An 18834-nucleotide genomic window follows, 5' to 3' on the forward strand; every position below is an offset into this window, starting at 1 on the left:
TTATGAAGTATTTTCACATCTAAACAAATAATTATGCTAAAATAGCATCCTAAAATTTTTTGAAGAATATATGTACTTGTGAAAATACATCCAGAGGATATAGCAATGTCTCAAATTTTGTTCAGTCCATTTTGATGAGCACCCCAGTTAGAATGTTGCATTCCGGGCGGCACCTGTGGCTCAGTGAGTAGGGCGCCGGCCCCATATGCCGAGGGTGGTGGGTTCAAACCCAGCCCCGGCCAAACTGCAACAACAAAAAAATAGCCGGGCGTTGTGGCGGGCGCCTGTAGTCCCAGCTGCTCGGGAGGCTGAGGCAAGAGAATCACATAAACCCAAGAGCTGCAGGTTGCTGTGAGCCGTGTGACACCACAGCACTCTACAGAGGGCAGTAAAGTGAAACTCTGTCTCTACAAAAAAAAAAAAAAAAAAAAGAATGTTGCATTCCTCCCTGAGCTGGTCTGAGGCTGCTGAGAAGAGGGATGAAAGGAAAGCAGCATGACCCCAACTTCAACAAGGAATGTGAAAGTAAACTTTAGGAACCAGCATGCATTCTGCATTGTTACTCTGGATCATAATGAGATTCCAAGCCCTGTCAAAGTTTATTCCCTCTATCTAGCCCTCTACTTCTCTAATGGCTGGTATCTGAATTCTCTGCATGTCTTGAACTACCCTTGACTGCTAAGGTTACTGAGTTAAAATTAGTCTAGAATTTTAAGTTTGCCTTTCATTCATGATCTTTTTATAGCAACATTCCTTTAAATGTTGTTCTTTTCTTTTTACTTTGCTTATCATTAGTAATAATGAATTATGTTCAAGTTATTTAAATTTTCAAATATTTCTACTTCCATAACCAATACAATACGGAATTTCTCACTCTGTTTTGATGATGTTCTCTTAGTCTAAAATGTGTAGTCTTCTTTAAGAAAGATGCTTCTACTTCTCATAATAAAGACCTTACGTAAAAGATAGAATCTCAGTTTATGATTAGAGATCTTCCCCAAGCTAAAGGAAGTGGAACAGAAGTACAGAGAAGCAGACCACAACTCTCCTAAAGGAAACTGTAAAATTGCCCTCCACGTGTTTTGTTAATTGATTGTGACATACTGTTGTTTTCAAACTGCAATCCACAGATTACTTTTTCCTTACTGACTAAGAAGCTGAAGGAAACAGAGGTAAGTATGTAATTTCAAAGGATATATGTTTAAGACAATGCTCATCAATAAAGAACTTCTGTTTTGCAATCTGAAAGGCAGTTTGTTATTGTACTAAGAACAATCCATCACAAGTCAGCACCTCAAGTTCTAGTTTTAAATATATGCCCAACTAATTTGCTATATGATCATGGAGATATGAATCACATGGGGATACAAAGTCTTGTAATTTATCTATAAAATGAAAGCATTAGACTTGAATTTATGCAATACTATTTTCAATTTGAAACAATTCTAATTATATTATTTAGACTTAAAATACCATTATGAAAATCAAGTCATCAATCGACACTAGACATAAATTTTATCATAGTAATTTTATTTGAAATGATTCTTTTTTTAATAATGGGGCCAAGTGTTAAAGCAGAAATTTATTAAAATCCATTTATATAGTGTTTTACAGACAAGAAAAATGTATTCAGGCAATCGTCTCTTTCCAGAAGTACTTCATGAAACGATGGATTTCTTTACCCTCCCCGCAATAAGATACTTCTGTTTATGCTCCTGAAAATGATACATTTAATTACACCACCTTCCTAGGAAGAATCCCTTTGAGGTCCCAAAACTTCTGCAGATAATGAAGAGATACTAGTAGAGAACCTTCTCCAAAATGCAATGCCTCATGACAGAGCTGTAGTGCAAGAGATACATGATGGTGACTCTTCAGAGGAGTGTGTGCACACCTACCACGTGAGCCACGAGGAAAGCTCAAGGGCCCAGCTGGCCCCCTAGCTGTGGAGTGTGGCCAGCCAGGACTGCATGGCCTCCAGAGCCTTTTTTTCCTTCTCATCCTCTGAGGTGGCCATTGCTCCTACAGGTACAGTCTCTGGAAGGGCATCAGTCACTTTACTGGGTGCCTTGCCCAACGCCTCTGCTGTAATTTCAAACAGAATTTTGTCAATTTCCATTTCTGCTGCTTCCTCCATTTCTTCCTGATTATCCATGCTTTCAAAAGTGTCCTCTAACATCTTGTCTATGATCCCAGCCTTCATCATGTCTTTGGATAGTTCCTGCATGGTGGCCTGGATTTCTAGGATCTTGACAAGACTTTGCATAGTCTTCATCACTTCTGTGCTCTTCTGCAGGGAGTCAGCCACTCACAGAACTGCAAGTTGACTCTTCACACCCATAAGCACCATGTTTATGTGCGCTTTGGATGCATAGAGTTTGCTCACAGCCTCCCTTGACCTGATCATCTCCTTGGCCAAAACTACCCAGACATCCTTCTGGCCCTTCTTGGCAGCAACTTTCACAGATCGTTTCACTTTTTCTTCTTCTCTTTGGATATCTCTTACTTGCTTGTCAACAACTCTCATTTCCTTTCTTATCTTCAATGACCATTCATTGACCAGCTCTTTGGGAGGCTAATCCTGGATTTTTCCAAACAGCCCATGATGAACTAAACGTGTCTTTCCTGAAATTATTCATTTTTAAAAAGTTTTTGGTAGCAAGTAAAGGGGAAGTTACAGAATTACTTAGGAGGGAGTTCGGTAAAGAAATATGGCAATTGGATGAAGAAATCAACCATTAGGGACTTATCAAATGTCTACTACCTTAATATTATGAGAGATAGACAAATCCTAAAATTTTCAAACTGATATCATTATTAAAATAGTAGATTACATGAATTTTCTTTTTTTGACATGAATTTTCTTAATCATTTATGATATTTTATACAATCTCATCATTTTAACTTAATTTTAAAAATTTAAATAAATGTGTTCAACCTTATAGTATTTTACTCTGAATCTTAACTGAGAAAAATTAACAGATAGATGAAATATGACAGAAATACAAAGATACATATTGAGATTAGCAGGTGATAATGTCTATGAACCATGCAGAGAATTATTTTTTGGTGGGAGAAGGACAGGTCGCAAACAGGAGTTGACAAACAGAAGAACTGAATTCAGACATCTTGGGGGTGATACCAATTTTGGAATAAAATATATTGCAGGAAATACATTTTAGATCCTCAACTATATATTTGTATAGTATCCTTCAGTATATCATAGCATAGTATAGCATAATATATATCCCCTGAAATTATTAGTATACAGTTATCCAGAGGAAATACTTTCCAATTCCTATAAAGTCATTTTCCAGTATGAAATCAGCTCTAGAAAAGCAGACCTCCACCTCCCTGCTCATACTCCTCAAAATAGATTCTACTTTATGATCAAAATCTTTGTTCTTTCATTATAGCATGGGAACATCTCATACTGCAGTGCCCCAGCTTTGTGCCACATGCTCTAAATCTATTATATAATGTAATCTTTCAAAAGAACTGTGAATTGTGATTATGATGATGATTATTTACATCTCACAGTTATTGAAAACTGAGACTAAGGAGATGAAGTAAATTGCCCACAATTTCATTTAAAGGAGAAGGCAAGCCTGGAATGCAATCAAATATGCCTAACCCCAAGACTATGCATCCCTAGTCTGGACCACTTTAAACAATGAAGAGGGTTTGTGCCATAGTTTTTGAAGAATCTACTCCTCTAACATTCTAAGATAGTGACTGAGACAGAGTTCTTAGTGACATAGAAATTTTAGCTCTAAAATAAGCCAATATTTGAGACTATTTGAAAATATTAGCTTTTTTTTTTGAAGCTTCTTCCTCAACATGACTTTCACATTTTAAATAATATGGAATTACAATTGGCTTTCTCAAGTTATATTCATGACTTTTTAAAGTGGAATTTTAAGATTTATCATCATGTAATTCCCATAGCTGTTCATTTCTTAGAAAAATCAAGAATTTGCTGCAGAAAAATTTTTCCAATTGTGTATGGGTATGTGTAAATATAGGTGTGTTGATAGAATTTGGGGAGTGACGTGGAGAAGAAAACATTTCTTTAACTTTCGTCTTATCATCTAAAAAATTATTTGCCCCCATAAAGCAAGACATGATTGCAAGAGGGACTTTACCTAACAATTGCAATCAGTGTAACCTGGCTTATTGTACCCTCAATGAATCCCCAACAATAAAAAAAAAAAGAGAAATATAAACTTTTATCTTAAAAAAATATATATATATATTTGCCCTTGAGAGATTCTTAGAATGTAGCAGTTAGTTCTGTGCTCTGCTCTTCTCAGCAAGAATGACACACTAATTTTTACTTCAAAGTCTGACAGTTTGTAAACTTGTCTTACACTATTAATTTTGGAAGCCATCTTCCAATGTCTTTCAGGGAGAAATTAGCAGTCAACTGTGTTTGGATTATGAAAATAGAAAAGCACTTTTAAAAGGGAGAAAATAAAAAGAAAAAAAATGGAGCTTTATTTAGCTAAAAAGCAAAACCCTTTAATTATACTACATAATGTCAATAAAAAGTAAAATAACAACAATGCCCAAATTAGTAAGAAACAAACAAAAAAACCCATCGTGTTCAAAACTTTTTTTTCTAGACATACATTTTAGAACACAGTTGGCAAATAAGAAGTGAAATTAATCCAAACATTACACACACACACAAAACAAACAAACAAACAAACAAAAAAAAACAAAAAACAGTGGATTCCTACTGTTTTGCTACAGAATTAAAGACAGCTCAAAATTTTAGCTGTTATTTTTAACAGATTCTATATTAAGTTTTGGAAAGGGTTATAAACTTAATAACTATATGCCATTTTCTAAATATAAGTGTAAATTCATTTAAGGAAGTCAAGAATAAAATATAAAATCTAGTGTATAAAAATGTCCTTGTTTGTTGTCTGATATTCCTGTCCTCATTGTGCTATCCTAAACATGTTCCTCACCTTAAACAAGGATTGGGCTTCCACACACGCCAATGAGGAAATTTCTTAGATATTCAAGTCACATCTATGGCCCATTAATGTTCATTTCCTCCTTCTCTGAATCTGTGAGTGTGAAAGGCTGTCTCCTTCTCTCTTACTACTTTTGGTCCCTTGTACATGCCATCAATTATCATTCATTTTATGTGAAATACGCTATAGAAATCCAAACAATTCCTAGTTAAGAAATAGGCTACAGATAATAGACTAAGTTATACGTTCATGTGTATGTGTATGTATTTATGTTTGTGTAAATATGTATGGGTCAATAATGGGTTGCATAATGGAGCTGAAATGTTTCTAGGGACTAGTGACATTGTAGCCATACTAATATCATAGCACAGTGTATTACCCATGTTTGTGGTGATGCTGGAGTAAACAAATCTACTACATTACTAGTCAGTTGAAAGTCTAGACATACAATTATATATAGTACATAACATTTGACATTGGGAATAAACAACTTTGTTACTGGTATATGCCTTTCCTATACTATACTTTTTGTTATTATTTTAGAGTGTACTTTTTATATTTATTTTTTAAAACCTAACTATAAAACAGCTTCAGACAGTTTCTTCAAAAGATATTCTAGAAGACGCCATTGCTAGCAAAGGAGATGACAGCTCCAAGTATGTTACTGTCTCATAAGACTTCCCAGTGGGACAAGATGTGGAGGTGGAAGACAGTGACAATGATGATACTGACCCTGTGTAGACCTATGTTATTCTTTGTTTTTGTGTCTTCATTTTTAATAAAAAAAAATTTTTTAAAGTAAATAAAAAAATTTAAAAATTATAATAGAAAAAGTTCCCACAGTAAGGACGTAAAGAAAAAAAAAATTGTATATATGTACAATATGTTTGTGTTTTCAATTAAGCGCTATTATTAAAGCATCAAAAATATTAAAAATACACAAAAAATTATAGTTTGGTAAAGTTAATTTAATATTGAAGAAAGGCAAATATTTTTAATAAACTTAGTGTAGCCTAAGTGTACAGTGCTGACAAAGTCTACAGTAGTGTAATGACTTGGGCCTTCATATTCATTCACAAGTCACCCATTGACTCACCCAAAGCAACCTCCAGTTCTGTAAGCTCCATTCATCGCAAGTGCCCCCTTTTTATCTTTGATTATGTATTTTTGCTGTATATTTTTTATGTGTAGGTATGTCTCCATGTACAAACACTTACTATTTTTGCCCAATACCTGTGGTACTTAGTAAGTAACTCACGGCATAGGCTGTAGCCTAGGAGTAGTAAGTAATACCCTATAGCCTACATATGCAGTAGCCTATAACAATTTGGTTTGTGCAGAGGCTTTTTGTAATGTTCACACAGTGGTGAAATAGTCTGACAACACATCTCATACAGTGTATTTCTGTTGTCAGATGGGGCATGACTCTACTTGGTTACATCATTTAGACATTTTTGATACAGGCTTTAAATCTATACATTTCAGACTGCTAACGAGGTGCTCTGCCCATTGCATGACACTGCTTCTCCTGTTGATGATTTGCATACCACAAAATCACAGAATTAGATGTTTTTATATGCTAATTAGTTTTAATTCTGCTAGTACTTTTGGTCTTAAAAGACGCTAATATTCTGAGCCTCAAGAACCTTGTCTTAAAAATGTGCCCAGTTAACTGGGTGTTGTCTATTATCTTGTGCTATGGACTGAAAGTTTTGTTCTCTCCAAATTCATGTGTAGAGAAGAGGTCTTAACTTCTAATAAGACAGTATTAACAGGTGGATGAATTTGGGAGTTTATTCAGTTCTATTCTCTTGAATGGGATTAGTGTTCTTACAAATGAGACCATAGAGAACTTACTCATCCTTTCTGCCACATAAGGATACAGTAAGAAAACTGCCATTTATGAAGGACAAGGCAGGTCCTCACTAAACGCTGAATCTACCAGTACCTTGATCTTTGACTCCTACTCTTCAGAACTGTGAGAAATATATGTTTGTGGTTAAGCCACTCAGTCTATAATATTTTTATTATAGCAGCCCAAAGAGACCTAGACATTTTACACTGGTTAAAAGTAAGGCCATATGCAAATAATATTGCAGATAGTATCATATTTCTTCTTCATAACATTACTCTGAGGAACTAATCACTTTCGGAATAGGAATCTGATACTATGATATTTATCTCTATGGCATAAAATGCTGAAAAGTGGATCCTGGATTCAGACAGAAGTTTGTCTGAGTAGAGTAACTAGATTCTTACTCACAGCTTCCCTGTGCTCTGTTCTATGATTTCTTAGGACAGTCAAAAAAGAAAAAAAAAAAAAGTTTGGAATATTCTAGAAGGTTGACAGTGGAGTAGAAATTGAATGGTACCTCTAAGGGAAGTTGTCTTATTAGCCAGAGTGAAAAGCAAGGGAATTTTAAATAATGGATTATTCTCAGGAACAAATCCCAGCACGTGAAAGAGTCTAGGATGAAAAACAAACAAACAAACAAACAAAACATAAAACAACATAATTTTAAAAGGCTTACGATAAACTTTGGACCCTATTCAAAGCACTCACAACAAAAGATGTTTCAGTGTCTTTCTCTACACTAAGATCATATGTACATTAAATTACAGCAAAAGTTTGTATAGTATTTATGGAATTAAGAGGTAACATGAGATACAGAGGAAAAAAATGACAGAGAATGCTGAGTAGGAAGCAAATCTTGAGAGCCATGAAGTCTATTCTTGCTCAGAGAATGTTATCTTTATGATCTGCAAAGTTTCATCAGGAAGAGAGAACTAACAATAGAAAGTGTGAGTTAAGTGAGTGGGATATATAGCTTAAGAAAAAAGAAATAAAGAAAACCACTAACAGCTTAAAGGTTTAGAAAACTCTCTCCACCACCAATCTGAAAGAATAAATTACATCAAGAGGTGTTTTAGTGTTTCTTTATTTGGGGGGAGTGTTATGTGAATTGATTTGGAATGACCCTTATTTAAAAGCCTTGACATTCTCAGAAACAGAACAGTTCTATCACACTGTGCACAGTGACATCACTCTTCTCCTCCTCCTCCTTGCCACAGCACAAAGCACTAACTTTTATACAATCTGACTTTTTAAATCCTGTCTTCTTATTTTCTCAACACAACAGAGGAGACATCCATCCTGCCTCTTGTTCATATGACCTTCCCGTCATCTCTGAGTTTCCAGTTTTCTGGCTGCTTTTTTCTCTGCGTGGAAGTTTTGAAATGTAGGCAGATGAGTCTGGGAAGCAGAAGGCCAGGCTGAGATATAAACAGTTAACTCCTCTTGCGCCTTCATTTGTCACTATCAATATCCATGCCTATGACATAATTCAGTAGGAAAAGAGCTGCCATGATTACAAAGTGCATGTTACAATATTTATTTAAACACACACACACATACTCTCATTTAAAAACTACAAATGATGGGCAGCGCCTGTGGCTCAGTCGGTAAGGCACCAGCCCCATATACCGAGGGTGACGTGTTCAAACCTGGCCCCGGCCAAACTGCAACCAAAAAATAGCCGGACTTTGTGGCGGGCACCTGTAGTCCCAGCTACTCGGGAGGCTGAGGCAAGAGAATCGCTTAAGCCCAGGAGTTGGAGGTTGCTGCGAGCTATGTGAGGCCACGGCACTCTACCGAGGGCCATAAAAGTGAGACCTGTCTCTACAAAAAAAAATAAATAAATAAATAAAAACTACAAATGACAGAATAAAACATTTTGTTTAATTCAAATGTACACAACGTTCCCCCGGGTTGTGAAAAGGCAATTGTTGATTGTTAAGAATACCAATAGTATGTTTTTTTGCTACAAGAAAGAGGGGGACAGGGTTAAGTGCACACTCAGATGCCCTCTCAGCATTTCAGGTGGTGAATTACTTGGAAACTTTGACACAGACAACTTGTATCACAATTAGGTACATGTGACATGTATCAAACATCATTTGTGATGTTCTAGAAAGCTCTCTATTGACATTTTTGATAGTTCTTTGTAGACTGTGTTCCACATTCTCCTCCCACTTGATTAATGACCTATCTCATATTTCAGGAAGAAAATAGAATTTTTAAAGATTTTTAAAAATTCCACATTCTTGTCTTCTCATGAACAAATCCATTCCACACTTATCTGTGTCCTCCTCTCTCTCTGTCTTGTTTATTTTTTGTTATATTTGAGGAAGTGCCATTCCTCTCAAAACCACTGCTACATCCTAGATCAAACCTCATGGGTATTTCCCCCCAAACATAAGGTCTTTTCAGATAAAAGTTTTTTTTTTTCTTTACCCTATGTTTCTTCTCTATTTCTTTTACCACATTATCCACACAAAACCTTCTAGCCACCTGATGTCAAACTCAGTAGCTATAAACCACATTTGACTATTGAGAAATTGAAATGTGGTTGATCTAAATTGAGATAAACTAAAACATATACTAATATACTATACAAAAGGAATTAAAGAGCTAAAATACCTTATCAATAATTATTTTATATTTTTACATATTAAAATAATATTTTGAGAATATACAAGGTAAAATTTCAATTCTTTGATTTTATTGAGGTTTGATTTGTGGCATAGGATATGTTCTATTTTGGAGAATGTTCCATGGGCCAATTAGAAGAATGTATATTCTTTAGCTTTGTGATGGAGTGTTCTATGTATATCTCTCAAGTACAGTTGTTCTAGGGTCTCATTTAAGTCCCTTGTATATTTGTTTGTTTTCTGTTTAGAGGATCTGTACAGCTCTGTGAGAGAAATGTTAAAATCCCTTATTATTATGGTATTAAAGGATATCATATTGCTCAGACTAATTAAGGTCTGTTTCAAGAATCTGGGAGCATTTAAGTTGGGTGCACAAATATTTTGAATTGAAATATCTTCTTGTTATATTTTTCCCTTGACCAATATGAAGTGTTCAATTTTGTCTTTTTTCACTTTAGTTGCTTTAAATCCACTTGTATCTGAGAATAATTTTGCAATCCCTCCTTTTTTCTGAATTCCATTTGCTTAAAAATTTGTCTTCAATTCCTTAACTTTGAGTTTTAATTTGTCCTTCAAGGGTAGGTGTGTTTTCTGCAGACAACAAATAGATGACTTGTGTTTTTTATCCAATTAGCCAGCCTATGTCTCTTCAGTGATGAATTCAAGCCATTAACATTTATTGAGATAATTGATAAATGTGGTGGAGTTCTATTTATCTTATTTTGTGAAAGTCCATTGCTTAGTTTTATCTTTTTTATCATATCTTCTCAGACAACAAGGCAGTAAATGTGGAACTCAACTTTAACAAAAATGTTCAACCCCACACAAAACATAGAAATTAAAAAAAGTATGCTGAATGGGGTTTATGAAGAGATAAAAGAAGAAATTGTTAACTTCCTTGAGTAAAACAACAAGGAAGACACAAGCTACCAAAACCTGTGGGCTACAGTAAAAGAAGTCCTGACAAGAAAATGTATCACTTTAGATGCCTACATAAAAACAAACAAACAAACAAACAAAAAAAAAAACAGAAAGAGAGCACATCAAAAACAAACTATCTTATAGAATTTGGAAAAGAATAATCTAAGTTTAAACCCAGTAGAAGAAAATAAATATCCAAAACTAAACCAGAGATTAATGAAGTTTAAAACAAAAGAATCATTCAGAAAATTAATGAAACAAAGAGTAGTTGTTTTGAAAAAATAAATAAAATAGATAAACCTTTGTCCAGACTAACTGGAAATAGAAAAGTAAAATCTCTAATAACATCAATCAGAAATGATAAAGGGAAAATAATAACAGATGCCAATAATATAAAAGAGATTCTCTCTGAATACTACAAGAAATTCTATGCCCAGAAATTTGATAATGTTCTCTCTGATTACTACAAGAAACTCTATGCCTAGAAATTTGACAATGTGAAGGAAATGGATCAAGATTTGGAATCACATCCTCTCCCTAGACTTACCCAGGAAGAAATAGAGCTCCTAAACAGACCAAGTTTAAACACTGAGATCAAAGAAACAATAAAAACCTCCTCTTCCCACCAAATCCCCTGGTTCAGATGGCTTCACACCAGAATTCTGTTAACCCTTCAAAGATGAACTTATTCCCACATTGCAAAATTTATTCCAAAAAATTGAGGAGAAAGGAATCTTTCCCAACATGTTCTACAAAGCAAACAAAACCTGAAAAAGACCCAACTAAAAAGGAGAACTTCAGACCAATGTCACTAATTAATATAGATGCAAAAATTCCCAGCAGAATTATAGCCAATAGATTACAGCTTCTCATTAAAAAAGCCATACCTCATGATCAAGTAGGTTTCATTCCAGGGATGCAAGGCTGGTTTAACATATGCAATGCCATGAATGCAATTCACCATATCAACAGAAGCAAAAACAAAGATTATATGATCCTCTCAATAGATGCAGAAAAAGCATTCAATAAAGTCCAGCATCATTTTCTAATTAGAACACTGAAGAATATAGGCAGAGTCGGCACATTTCTTAAACTGATCGAAGCCATCTAAGATAAACCCACAGCTAATATTTTGCTGAATGGGAAAAACTGAAAACTTTTCCATTTAGGACTAGAACCAGACAAGGTTTCCTATATCACCACTACTGTTCAACATAGTGCTGTAAGTTCTAACCAATAAAACCAGGCAAGATTAGGAAACAAAGGGCATCCAAATAGGAACAGAGGAGATCAAACTTTCCCTGTTTGCTGATGCTATGATCTTATACTTAGAGAACCACAAGACTCCTGGAAGTGGCCAAAAAATACAACAGTCTCAGGATATAAAATAAACGTCCGCAAATCAGTAGCCTTTGTGTATACCAATAACAGCCAAGATGAGAAGCTAGTTAGGGGCACAATCCCCTTCATAGTAGCTTCAAAGAAAATGATATACCTAGGAATATACCTAACAAAAGAGATGAAGGACCTCTGTAAAGAAAATTATAAAACCCTAAGAAAAGAAATAATAGAAGTTATTAACAAATGGAAGAACATACCATGCTCATAGCTGGGAAGAATCAACATTGTTAAAACATCTATAGTTCCCAATGCAATCTACAGATTAATTCCATCCCTATTAAAATACTAACATCATAGTTTCAAGACTTGGAAAAAATATTATTCATTTTGTATAGACCCAGAAAAAGACCTGCATAGCTAAGGCAATTCTTAATAAGAAAAATAAGGCCAGGGGCATCAGCCTACCAGACTTCAGTCCACAGTGGTCAAAACAGTATGGCATTGTCACAAAAATAGAGACATAGACATCTGGAACAGAATAGAAAACCAAGAGATGAAACTAACATCTTACAGCCACCTAATCTTTGATAAAGCAAAGAAGAACATACACTGGGGGAAAGAATCCCTATTTGATAAATGGTGCTGGAAGAACTGGATATCCACATGTAAAAGTCTGAAACTGGATCCGCACCTTTCTCCACTCACAAAAATTGATTCAAGATGGATAAAAGATCTAAACTTAAGACATGAAATGGTAAAAATCCTCAAAGAAAGCATGGGAGAAACACTGGAAGATATTGCAACAACCACAAAAATAAACAAATGGAATTTAATTAAATTGAAAAGCTTCTGTATGGCTAAGGAGACAACAACCAAACAAATAGACAACCTACACAATGGGAAAGGATATTTGCATATTTTGAATCTGACAACAGCTTGATAACTAGGATCTACAGAGAACTCAAATTAATTAACATAAAAGAGCCAACAATCCCTTAAATCACTGGGCAAGAGAGATGAATACAACCTTCTCTAAAGAACGAATGGCTACAGACGAATGGCTAACAAACATAAAAAAATGCTCATCATCCCTAATTTTTAGAGAAATGCAAATAAAAACCATCCTAAGATATCATCTAACCCCGGTGATAATAGCCCACATCACAAAATCTCAAAATTGCAGATGCTGGTGTGGATGTGTAGAGAAGGGAACACTTTTACACTGCTGATGGGACTGCAAACTAATACAACCTTTTTGGAAGAAAGTATGGAGAAACCTCAAACAACTCAAGCTAGACCTCCCATTTGATCCTGCAATTCCATTTTTAGGCATCTACCGAGAAGGGAAAAAAATATTTTTACCATAAGGACACTTGCACTAGACTGTTTATTGCAGCTCAATTTACAATTACCAAAACATACAAACAGCTTAAATGCCTAGCAACCCAGGAATGGATTAACAACCTGTGTGCTGTATGTATACCATAGAATACTACTCAGCCATTAAAAAAGATGGAGACATTACATCTTTCATATTAACCTGGATGGAAGTGGAACGTATTTTTCTTTTTCTTTTCCTTTTTTTTTCTTTTTGGAGTTTTTGGCCTGGGAGTTTTTGAACCCACCACCTCCAGTATATGGGGCCAGTGCCCTACTCCTTTGAGCCACAGGCCCCATCCTGGAACATATTTTTCTTAGTAAAACATCACAAGAATGGAGAAGTGAAAATTCTATGTACTCAATTCTGATATGAGGACAATTAATGACCTAGTACATGGTGGGGGGTGGGGGAAGAGGAGAGCAGAAAGACAGAAGGAGGGTGGTATGTGTGTGTGGGTGGGGGTCATGGTGTGTAACACACCTTTTGGTGGTGGGAAACATTATAAGAGGGACTTTACATGATAAATGCAATCATTGTAACCTGGTTCTTTGTACCTTCAATGGATCCCCAATAATTAAAATAAAATGAAATAAAATAAAATAACATTTTGAATATATGGATTAACAAAATATTTTTAAAAATCAAAAGTTTGTATGAGTTTCTTTTCATTTCTCAGCCTGCCTATTAGAGTATTCAAATGTGCACATCTTTTTCTTAATTTACCTTTTAAATCGATTTTTATTGTCATTTTTTTAATTTTTATTTTCTTTAGATAGAGAATATCTTCCAATAGCTTTCTGGGAAATATGATAAATTTTCTAATTCTTTGTATTTCTAACAATGTGCTATGTGTTGATTATTTTTCCTAGTCTCTATTTCTTTGACCACCTAAAATACTTCTCCAAGTGATGGCCTCTCCTTCCTTGGAATGCTAAAAAAGGCCTATATACTTAGGACTTTGAAAGTTAAATCTTTAGCAATAACTGACCATGAAATTTGAGACAATTATACTGTATTCAACTTCTTACTGGTCATATTTACTTGAAGAATATTCCATAGATATATAAATATAACTGAAATTATTGATAACCACATAAGCTTACTTATATAAACACTTCAGACTTGTTTGTCCCTGAGTCTTCTCACAGTAAATGATACCGAGCAACATAAAATTGTTCGGATTAGAAAATCAAGATTTTTTTCCTTGATTCCTTTTAATAGACAACATATCTGAAAGCCTTGATTTTTCTGCCTCCAAGATAGATGCATTTCTGATCTATTTATCTCCATTTCAAGAGGAATTTGTTTTCTCCAAGCTATTTTGTCCCTGTACTGTTTACTAACTGTACTTCCATTTTTACTCTTCTCCTTCAATTTATTACCTACAGCCAGCAGAGAAAGTAGATGTTCTATCATATACTCACATTCTAAAAAAAAACCTTCAACTTCACTTAAAATTAGGTGCAGATTCCTGAACATGACACTTAACACCCCATGATACAGCACCAGCCATCCTCTCAAATCTTTGCTCAGATTCATTCCTGCTTTCTTCACTCTTCTCTACTCACTCTTAGAAATCAGTCACTCCTCAAACTCTACTAAAAATCACCACATTCTTACCTATCAGTCTGCCATTTCTACTCTCTAGGATCTACCTTGCATCTTTGCCTGACTGGCCACTTTACAATGTCAGAGCAGCACTTGTAAGTCCCCCACACAGGGAAGTTTCAGCACCCAGCCTAAAATAGCTCCCTTCCTACATTACTACTTCTTTCTACCACAGAGCTCTGTTTTTCCTTGAAAGTATTACTCACAAATAACTGTATCTTTTTATTTATATTTGCTGTTATTTTGTGATATCTTCTCTGTATAATAGATTTCAGATGGCAAAGATTCTGCTGTCTTGCAGAGCACTGTCTCCTAAAACATGAGAAGTGCTCAGTATGTATGGACTACCATGTTTCCCCAAAAATAAAACATCCTCCGAAAATAAGACCTACTTACAGGTTTCCTTCTGGGTGAAATATAAGGCATCCCTCCAGAAAATAAGCCCCCCCCCAGGCTCTGTCTTGGAATGAAAATTAATTTACTGTAAACTGGTTGCTAGTGCTGCCCCAACTGGCATTTAGCAACCAGTGACATCACGTGGAGTCCTAACATCACTGCTGTGTGGAGGCGGAGCGGAGGTCAGAGTGAGCGGTGAGCGCGGGGTGGGAGAGAGGAGGAGACTTTCACAGATGCATGTAGAAGAACAGGAGGACCAGAGCTGACGGAACGCAGTGAAGGTGGTGAGTGCTGGTCTGTCTCTGGTGACACTGCCTGATGCTCGCGGCTGCCCTCATGATGACTGAAGGTAGGATTCACAGTTTGTCTGGTTTGTGTTGACAACTACCATACTACCGTACTGTATACAGGTAATAAATTTCCTTTATTTTCATTTAACAATAAATGTGTACCATATTCTTCTTCATGGAAAAATAAGACATCCCCTGAAAATAAGACCTAGCGCATCTTTGGGAGCAAAAATTAATATAAGACACTGTCTTATTTTCAGGGAAACAGGGTAAATGAATAAGGGAATGTCTATGTGTTCCTTGGGGCTCATTTCATCATATAAATTTCAATTTTCACAATTATTGGTGAAATTTGTTAGATGTCATAGTATTTTGAAATGTCTTTTGAATAGTAGGAAACATGGATGGAACACTGATTAGTTTTCATTTATTATATAGGGTAGCCATAAAGTTGGCACACAATTTAAAATAGTTGTCTATTTAAATTACATGAGAACTTTATGACAATCCTTTATGTATGTTCAAGAGAGTAGTGACAGCATTGGCAGTGGAGTGAGTAGCTCAGAATGGAACATAACAGTATTTTCTTTAGTGTAAAAATATGGTTTCCTAACAACAGAACCACATTCCCCTATCACTGATAATTATCACTAAGACATCAGACCATAATATAAGAGATGTAAAGGAGAATGTGGGTATCTCATTTAACCTATCCCTTTGTCACTATAGAAGCCTCTTGGAATATGATTGTCGGTCATTTATTTCTGTACCCTTTTCTGTCTAGCTACAAACACACACCAGCATGCACAAACAAACACTCACTCCCAACAATGAGAATAGCATGAGAAAGGATTTTGGATAGGGAAATGTAATGCTTTTAATTGAAGTGCCATTTAAGGATTTCAATATAAAGAAATGAATAGCTCAAATGGAAGAAATTGGCTCAACAAGAAAAAAAAATGTGTCTTTTGTGGCATATGGAAGCTATATGTCATGGTTTCAACTTATATCAAAGGCAAGGAAGCAATTAATAAATAATATATTATAGAAATAAGAAGAAATGTGCTTAACTTAAAGAAATGTCAGTTTTGCTGGGTGGCATTGTCCATTGAGAAGTTGAAAATTAGAAATACTGTATTATAAATTCTGTCAAATAGCTCTACTTTTAATAAAATTTCAACCAGCCAATTATATTCAGATGTTGAACATTTTTCTGTAGCTAATCTAAAGGAATCACTGATTTCAATGCTAAAATGTTAGTACAGCTATTGTTAAAATGGGACTTCAAACTATAGAACTTGCTGTTTGAGTCTAATTCTAAGCTTTTTAAAAAATGTTCTTTCTTCCTCCTAAGTTAAAACTTGAATGGAGGTGGGTGGAGAAAGACATGTCAGAAATTGGGATTCTGATTTTTGCAAATTTCTTTAAGAATTATGATTTACTTCTTCAGAAAACTCAGCTTGGATGATGTAATTTCTTAAAATAAAAGTTATATGGCTGTAATTTGTATTCCGTTAATCCAGTCTTTAAAAATTGCCTTCTTTCCCTTTTTCCAAACTGTCATATCACATGATCATGTTAGAAAAATGCTATTTCTTAGTAGGTATTGTAGAACTTTAGAATTAGAAGGGAAATTAGATCTGTTTTAGGCATAAACAGATTAAACAGCAGATTAAAAGTCTTCCTAGCAAAGATTTTTTTTCTTAGGATTAAACTTAGTGTACTTTATTATAATTTAAAGAAAACAATAATTGCAGTCGAGTTCATCTTGTATGTGACTCAACAGCCTTAATAATTATTGAAAATATTGTTTTTCAAAATATCCCTAAATCTAAAATATTTTCTTACTGTTCTCTAATATTCCCTGGTGACCTGTCTTTTCACTTTCTCAATAATTTTTCTCTACATGAGAAAACAATTTTCATTGCCTTTATTGACTGATCTCCATTTCAGTCTGATTAATCTCTGAATAAGTAATAAGTAAGCTAAGATTCACTTCACTGTGTGCTAGCCCATTCACAAAACCCAGAGATCATTAAGAAGAGAAGAAAGGGTTACATGCCCTGAAGAGTTGCTGTACATTCTTGTCTGGATGCAAGACACTCAGGGTATGCTTTCAGAATGTCAGCTCTTAGCTAGTTCAAAACAATACCACCTGAAACAAAGCAACAGGCAGTGAAGAAAGCTGTCAAGTCCCAATTTGCAGTTTCTAGCAAAGATCACAGGAAAAATAGACTCCAGATTCAACTTTCTTTATTTCAACTCCTTAAGGACTCAGCCCTAGCTAACCACTGGATTTGCTCACAAGCCTGTTGACCACCTTTATGCTTGCCTCTCCTCTTGCCAGGTTATCCAATTAGTTCCTTGTTAACCATACACCTGCCACGTCTTTCCCCTCAGACACTGCTCTTCTCAGTGTAACTTTTAACCCATTCTGTAAACACTATTTAAAACACTATTAAGGTGCTGCCATGGATGTGGGACGGAATTGTTGGTGCCCATTGGTTGCCAAAGTAATTATCTTACAGGGACATCTCATGTAATATAACTGCAAAATCCAAAACAGATCAAACCTTCCTTGTGAACGCTGCTGGGGCACTGGGAATGAAAACGATGTTCATCCAGGTAATTAGGTAATAGAGAAACGCAGAGAATGTCAAAGAAAAGGCAGGAAAAGCAGGTGTCTTATCAAACCTTTCTCAGGCCCAGAGAGAAAACCCCTTTGGAAAACAAAAGAAGGGGTTGAAAAAAAAAATGTTGGTGCATGTGGAAGACTTTTTTCACAGAAGCTTAGTCCTCAGCACACTCCAAAGCTTGGAAAGGACATGTGTTTTCAGGAGGAAGGAATGTGTGAGACTGAGGAAGTTAAGGAGACTGAGTGTATGGGGAGTAGGCACTTTTAGGAGTAGCAGTGGGCCATCAAACCAGGTGTCTGCTCTCAGGCAAAAATCGTGATGTTAAAATTTATAACACCGGTCCTTTTTTTTTTTTTTTTCCAGATCTTCCAAAACGTAACATGACTTTAGATTACCTCCTTCAGTGACACATTCCAGGATCTGAAAATCTTCACCTGTAGGAAATATATGTATTTCCATCTTTGTTATTAACAGAGAAAACAGATTAAAGATGTAAAGGACTAACAATTAGATTTAAGGAAATTTTACAGGCCAATAAATGGCTGAAAATTATAGGAAGAAATCTTGTTATTTTAAATAATAAAAAAACTTTCAAATAAAATTTCAGAGTTTTGTAGCAATTATAAAATGATCAGGAGTGAATAGAACAGAACTGCGAGAAAACAAGAGCAAAATCCAATCAATTGGCAACAAAGAGAGAAAGGTAGATTCTGAAAATTATAGCTCAATGGCTTGAGATTGATAATTAGTAACATTATCCAGTTATTTATTAAATAATCTATTTG

General features: G+C 35.1%; 1 pseudogene; it reads right to left on the reverse strand.

Annotated features, from left to right (window-relative positions):
* Positions 1–1939: 1939 nt before the first annotated feature.
* LOC128571695 (charged multivesicular body protein 3-like) lies at positions 1940–6112 on the reverse strand (annotated as a pseudogene).
* Positions 6113–18834: the final 12722 nt, after the last annotated feature.

This window comes from Nycticebus coucang, chromosome 19 (genome assembly GCF_027406575.1).
Source record: "Nycticebus coucang isolate mNycCou1 chromosome 19, mNycCou1.pri, whole genome shotgun sequence".
NCBI classification, from domain to species: domain Eukaryota; kingdom Metazoa; phylum Chordata; class Mammalia; order Primates; family Lorisidae; genus Nycticebus; species Nycticebus coucang.